Source organism: Musca vetustissima, unplaced genomic scaffold (assembly GCF_032173495.1).
Source record: "Musca vetustissima isolate MV318-11 ecotype Yass unplaced genomic scaffold, APGP_CSIRO_Mvet_v1 utg21476, whole genome shotgun sequence".
NCBI classification, from domain to species: Eukaryota; Metazoa; Arthropoda; class Insecta; order Diptera; family Muscidae; genus Musca; species Musca vetustissima.
In genome coordinates, this window is record NW_026879703.1 from 175,788 (window position 1) to 181,787 (window position 6,000).

Below are 6,000 nucleotides of genomic sequence, written 5' to 3' on the forward strand. Positions count from 1 at the left end.
GGACGGACAAACGGACATGTATAAATCTACTCAGAAAGTGATTATATTCATATTTTAGGAGTGATCATAATCACACCCTTTTCCGAATCGTACTGCCCTAATTTAATTACTATTATATTAAACATAAACCATATTTTATTAACACTGTGCTCCATGCGATAAAAAGAGATCTTGCAACAAAACCACAAGGCCATAAAAAGTAAATAAAGACATCAAATACAAAAAAGCCATAAACCTCAAATGTAGTTCACAATAGCCTTCACCAAAGATTTCGATATCATTTGGAGGTTTGTTTTTCTTCTTCTTGTAACGAACTCGTGCACACCATCTATTCGGCATGGTACAGAGAGAAAGAGTCATTGTGCTATGGGATGTGAATCAATTTCAGTTAAGGGTTGCCATTGTCCGAAAATAGTAATTATTTACAAAAATAATAATTATTTACCATTTATTATTATAAGAAGGGTATTGTTATATGAATGTGACCCCACCTGTAAGAGTGAGATATTGAAACCAACACTCTAGTCTGGCTCTAATTTCAATTCTAATTTATTTATAAAATATTCTGACTTAAGAACTACATAAACTAATCTAACTTAGCCTAATCTTATACACATAACACATATCAATTCTCACAGTGCACATAGGGGTTTCGTTCATTTGTTTACATCAAATTAGCGCACCAATATCCTTGTGTGTGGACTTGTATTAATTCTTTATTATCAGCGCACACACACTTAACTTAGTTTGTGATCAAAAATAGGGGATATTCCAAAAAAAATCAAAGTTCCGCCATTTTATTAATTGTTGTGCGAAATCGATAATCCTACTTGGAATTTTCGCATTCCGATGTTCCAGTGAGGAGTTATCATGCCCGCCATCAAAAATGAGGACTTTTCTTTATTTTTCTTCTCTTTTAAATCTTCAATTATATATATTATATATTCTGATATTTCGTACCAAGTCTTTTTTTATTAAAAACTATGCTTTACGCATTTGTATACCCTCCACCACACTGTGGTACTGGGTATTATGCCTTTGTGCATATGTTTGTAACATGCAAAAGAAAACCAGATAGACACATGGTTCCTTTTGAGAATATGCATAAAATCACTTTCTGAGTTCAGATTTAGATATAGCTCCCATATATATTTTCGTCCGATTTCATATATATAAAAGTCCCTATATATCTTTCGATTTGCACGAAATTTGTAAAAGGTACACCAAAGTACCTATATACCTTTCGATTTGCACGAAATTTGGAACAGCGTAATGAATTAGGTCTAGAATGATGTGTGTTAAGTTTCCAGAAAATCGGTTCAGATTTAGATATTGCTCCCATATATATTTTTGCCGGACTTAATGTAAATAGTGCACCAAAGTACCCATATACCTTTTGATTTGCCCGAAATTTGGCACATCGTAATGAATTGGGTCTAGAATGATGTGTGTTAAGTTTCGTGAAAATCGGTTCAGATTTAGATATAGCTTCTATATCTGAGCAAATGAAAAATTTAGGATCGGTTGCAGAATGACATGTTTATGGATCCAATTTCATTTTACTGGCCCTCCTAACGCTGTTAGGATTCATCTGTTGAATATACCCAAAGTGGTGAAGGGTATCGTATAGTCGGCACGTCCGACTTTACTACTTTCCTTACTGTTTTTTTTTTTTCTTATCTATGATACTACAACAATCAATTTTCAATTTTTGCTGGCCATGTATGAGGTTATTGCCATGCTGAAACACCCAATAAAGCGCTGTATTTTCTTCAGCGATGGAAACCACTGCGTTTTCAAATACATTGGTATAAACATCCCTATCCAATACTTTATAATGCTCGTATGTACATCGAACACCATAAAAAACTGTCTAATGCCATTATTGAACCGCCTCCATGCTTACCATAACCTTGCAATACTGACGTCTGAGTCTTTCATTTTTAGGCCATCTCACCAAATTTTTGTTTGCATCTGAGCTTTAAATATTAAACTTTAATTCATCCGAGAACATAATATTTCAACACTGCGTCGAATTCAAATTGATATGAGCTTTTGGGAAAGCCAATGTGTTCCTCAATAAAACAATATTGCACTACTTGAAACTGTACAGTCATTACGTAGAGCTTCGCAAAGTCAGGATTAATGTATACTACATAGGTAAAGGATATACATCTGTCGAAAATACTGAAATAGATTTTTTACTTGTTCTTTAACAATTTAAAATTTCTGTTGGGTTATGAGTATGGAAACTCACATAATATAGGTAACCCTATTTTTCGAACAAAAAACGTCAAGAGTTTGTTCACCGCACACTCACTCGTATTCATTGACTGCTAGCTCATTGTTTGTTTGTTGTTGTCGCTGCTGTTTAACTTTACCATGGCACTATTATGGCCAGCTTTTGAGTTTGTTGATGGACTTCAATGTCACGGGTTGTTTGTTTGGGTTTTTAGCCTTATTTTTGTTGTTGTTATTTCATTCGTTTGTTTGTAAACTAAACTGCAGCCAGCTGTTGTTGTCGGCAACAGTTGGCGGCAGAAGTGTTTTCCCTCTCATTTGTCAGCTTACTCTTTCTTACACAGTTTTTAACTTTTCATTGACTCTCTGGCTTTGCAAAGTTTCTGCTCTCTCTCTCTCTATTTGATCTTTGAGTCACTGTTTCATACTATGTATTACATAATAGTTATTAAGCTATGCATACAACTTCATGAGGTTGCAAATCTTGATATCGTCACAAACCGGAATACGGAATTACATCGAACAGCAGCACACAAATCGTCGCAGTAACAACAAATCCAGACAAACAACTTAGTAACAACAACAGCAGCAGACAAATTTGAATGACGATTTAATGATGATGTTGTTGCGGATGATGATGACGATGTTGATGATGATAACATTCGATGGTTGGTTTTCGAAATTTTTGAACAGCTGTTCGTTGTTATCAACGATGAAATGAATGGAAAATTATTGTATGGGGAGTGTGTATAGTGCAATTTTTTGGTTAAATATAATTGCCAAAAAATGCTTAAAATATTTTCAGATTATCTAAAAATAGTTTTTTGTAAAATAAAAATAAGCGGTAAAAAATGTATGTGGGTTTATCAGTGTTGAAGAAACATTTTAAATCGTTTCATACAAGTTTGTTATTCCACTTATATGCACGTGTAGCATTTAATGGGGCCACACCAAAATAACAATATTATAAATCGAACTTTGTACCTTCGAATATATTATTCAAGTTCGAAGATAGAAGAGCTGGTGGTATTCTTAATCAAAATAAAATTCTTTGTCGATTTATGCGTGTCTCTTTGTCTGTTAAAATTAAAATTTGGACTAGCATTGTAATAGTTTTATAATAAGCACACCTTCAGATTCACTTTGGCTATCAAATACAACAACCACAAGGAAATTAACACATACGCATATGTTTCCTTGTGGTTGTTGTATATAACATATATACCGGATACCCCCAATATTCTGGTTTACTGATTTGATGGTTGATATTTCCTTAATTGGTTGAATTTAAAAGTTAAGTTGTTTCGGTATGGGTTTCAAACCGAATTTTCCTGCCGAAATTACCATCAAAATATGCTTCACTTTTTAAGTATTTCTCAAAATAATCAGTTGTAAATTGACTACTTAATTGGTTAAATATTGTTATTTGGGGTTATAGTATGATAGTACATATCCCTAAAAAATTATCAATATTGGTCCATCTTTTATGGAAGACCCCATATAACGCTACACCCCAAAGAGCTGTATTTTGGGGGGAGCATGCGCATGCTCCCCCAAATATTAACCAGTTTGGGAGCAATTTAAAAATTTGGATTCTAATTGATTATAAAATGTCCCTACCAAAACTGATCCATATGGGACTATATTTCAGCGTAGCCCCCATAATGGACGTACGCAGGGGGGCGCACTGCCCCACAAATTCTAACCGATGAGGTTATAATTTAGTATAAAGGGTTCTAGAAGGCTGCATTATATACACATTTGTACGGTGTATATATAGGTCTGAGTTTAGAGTTTTTTCAGTATGACAATAATTTGATATATCGGAATCCTGGTGAAACGGGTAAAACGGAGCTATATTTTTTAAAATATTTAAAAAATATAGCTCCGTTTGAGTTTTCCAACTAGAGAGTCTTCAATTTGGAACAATATTTTGCGGAGTATAAACAACCTACTATCACATAACACCATAACATAGACCCGATAGCTTTGAGGAACTTTGAATGCACTCCGCCTAGTGGAGGGTATAAACAGTTCGGCGTTTTTACCTGTTTTTATATAATTTTGTTGTGCACATTTGTTCTCTTCGCATAATCATCCGAAAGTCTCCGTATATATTTAAAATAGTGAGTAAAATTTTAAATAAATTAATATGGTCCTGTCTGGATAGAACCAACTAGTTTTTCAAGGCCTCTTTGCAGGCCTCCTGCTGTTACCTTACAATGGTGTAGATGTTTTTATAACTCACAATAAGGATCAATGTTATTTACTGCCTTAATAAGGAAGTCGCCACACTCCTTAACCCCTTTAAATTGTAAAGTACGATGGTAAGCCCCGGCGAGAGGTAGCAGATCTTGAGATAACGCTTGATGACTATGACAGATGCGAACATTGCGATCAATAACCGATACTGAAAGCATCTGTTGTGTTAATGAATATCGCTGAATCCTCTATCGGGATCAGTTAGTGCTACTGGACATACGGAAATATATGTCTAGTCGACGTTTGACAAATTCTATATCCGGAGACCACCATTATGTTTCATCACCAGCCTCTGCCATGCAATTCCATATATATATATATATATAGTATATAGGGTGGTCCTACCAAACTGGAAAGTCCAATGATCTACCTTGGTCGAGAGGAAGATGGTCTTGGAAAAGTCGAGCAACAAGCAGCCACCGACCAACTTTGCACCAATTTGCGCAATTCTCTGGTCATACGGAATCATTATTGGGCTGTCGCTTAGAAATTGTCCGACTTCGACTACGAAGATTCCTGTGTTTCTAATTTATTTAGGACTCACTGTAGACAACCTACTCGCTAGGAGTCAACATTGGTTTTATTTCCGTACTTTGGTGGTCCTAAGTCGCCGACTTGGTAAATATATCGACATGAGTAAACACTGAACGTAATGTAGGAATCCTGTCGACTAGGAGTTCCCGAAGCCTTGTATATATAATCTTTTTCGTACTTCTTCACTACCTTAAGGTGTTTTCTAATTCATGGGAATTGAGCTGAGGTGTTTTTTAATCAACATATATTTAGGGCAATAACAGATTGGACCGCGATAATTTTTCTTTCGTTTTCCCGCGTTTGGCTTCGGGTATCAGGGTTTCTAAAGTAGCTTTGTGCTTCAACTAGTGAATCATTTCTCCACAGCAGATGTCTGCCTATGAAGTAGGAACTCTTCCGCAATTCTGTGGTTTGCTGAGAATGTTCCTATGAGGCCTTACCACTTGTCTCTTTTCATCTTCCCAATGGTGGTCTTTTAACTTTCCTTTTTGGCTATTACCGAAACATACATAAACTTTAAGCAACAACGACGACTTCTTTTCAACAGGTTGATGTTCCTCAGTCGATCGCATCCTCTTCATTGTCTCATAATGTGAGGAGTATTTGATTTTTGTAGGAATCACTGCAGTCACCCTTTCTGCATTCTTGCTCGCACTATCAATGGATTTTGATTTCGTATTGTGGTCACCATCATGGTAGAGGTCTCGACAACGATAACAACTGTACACGAGTTTGGAATTCGGTCGAATTCTGTCGAAATTATCTTGAGGCCTTGTTCGGATAGTCTATTTCGTACTTCCTCACTACCTTAAGGTTTACTCCGCATGGATTCCTTCTAGGTTATCGAAGTGGGGTTTTTATTGACAGATCGTTCACAATAACAGATTTCCCTTCGTTTTCTCGTACAAAAAAGATTTGGCAAGCTATCCCGATACATAGACTATTTAGCCGGCTGAATTTATC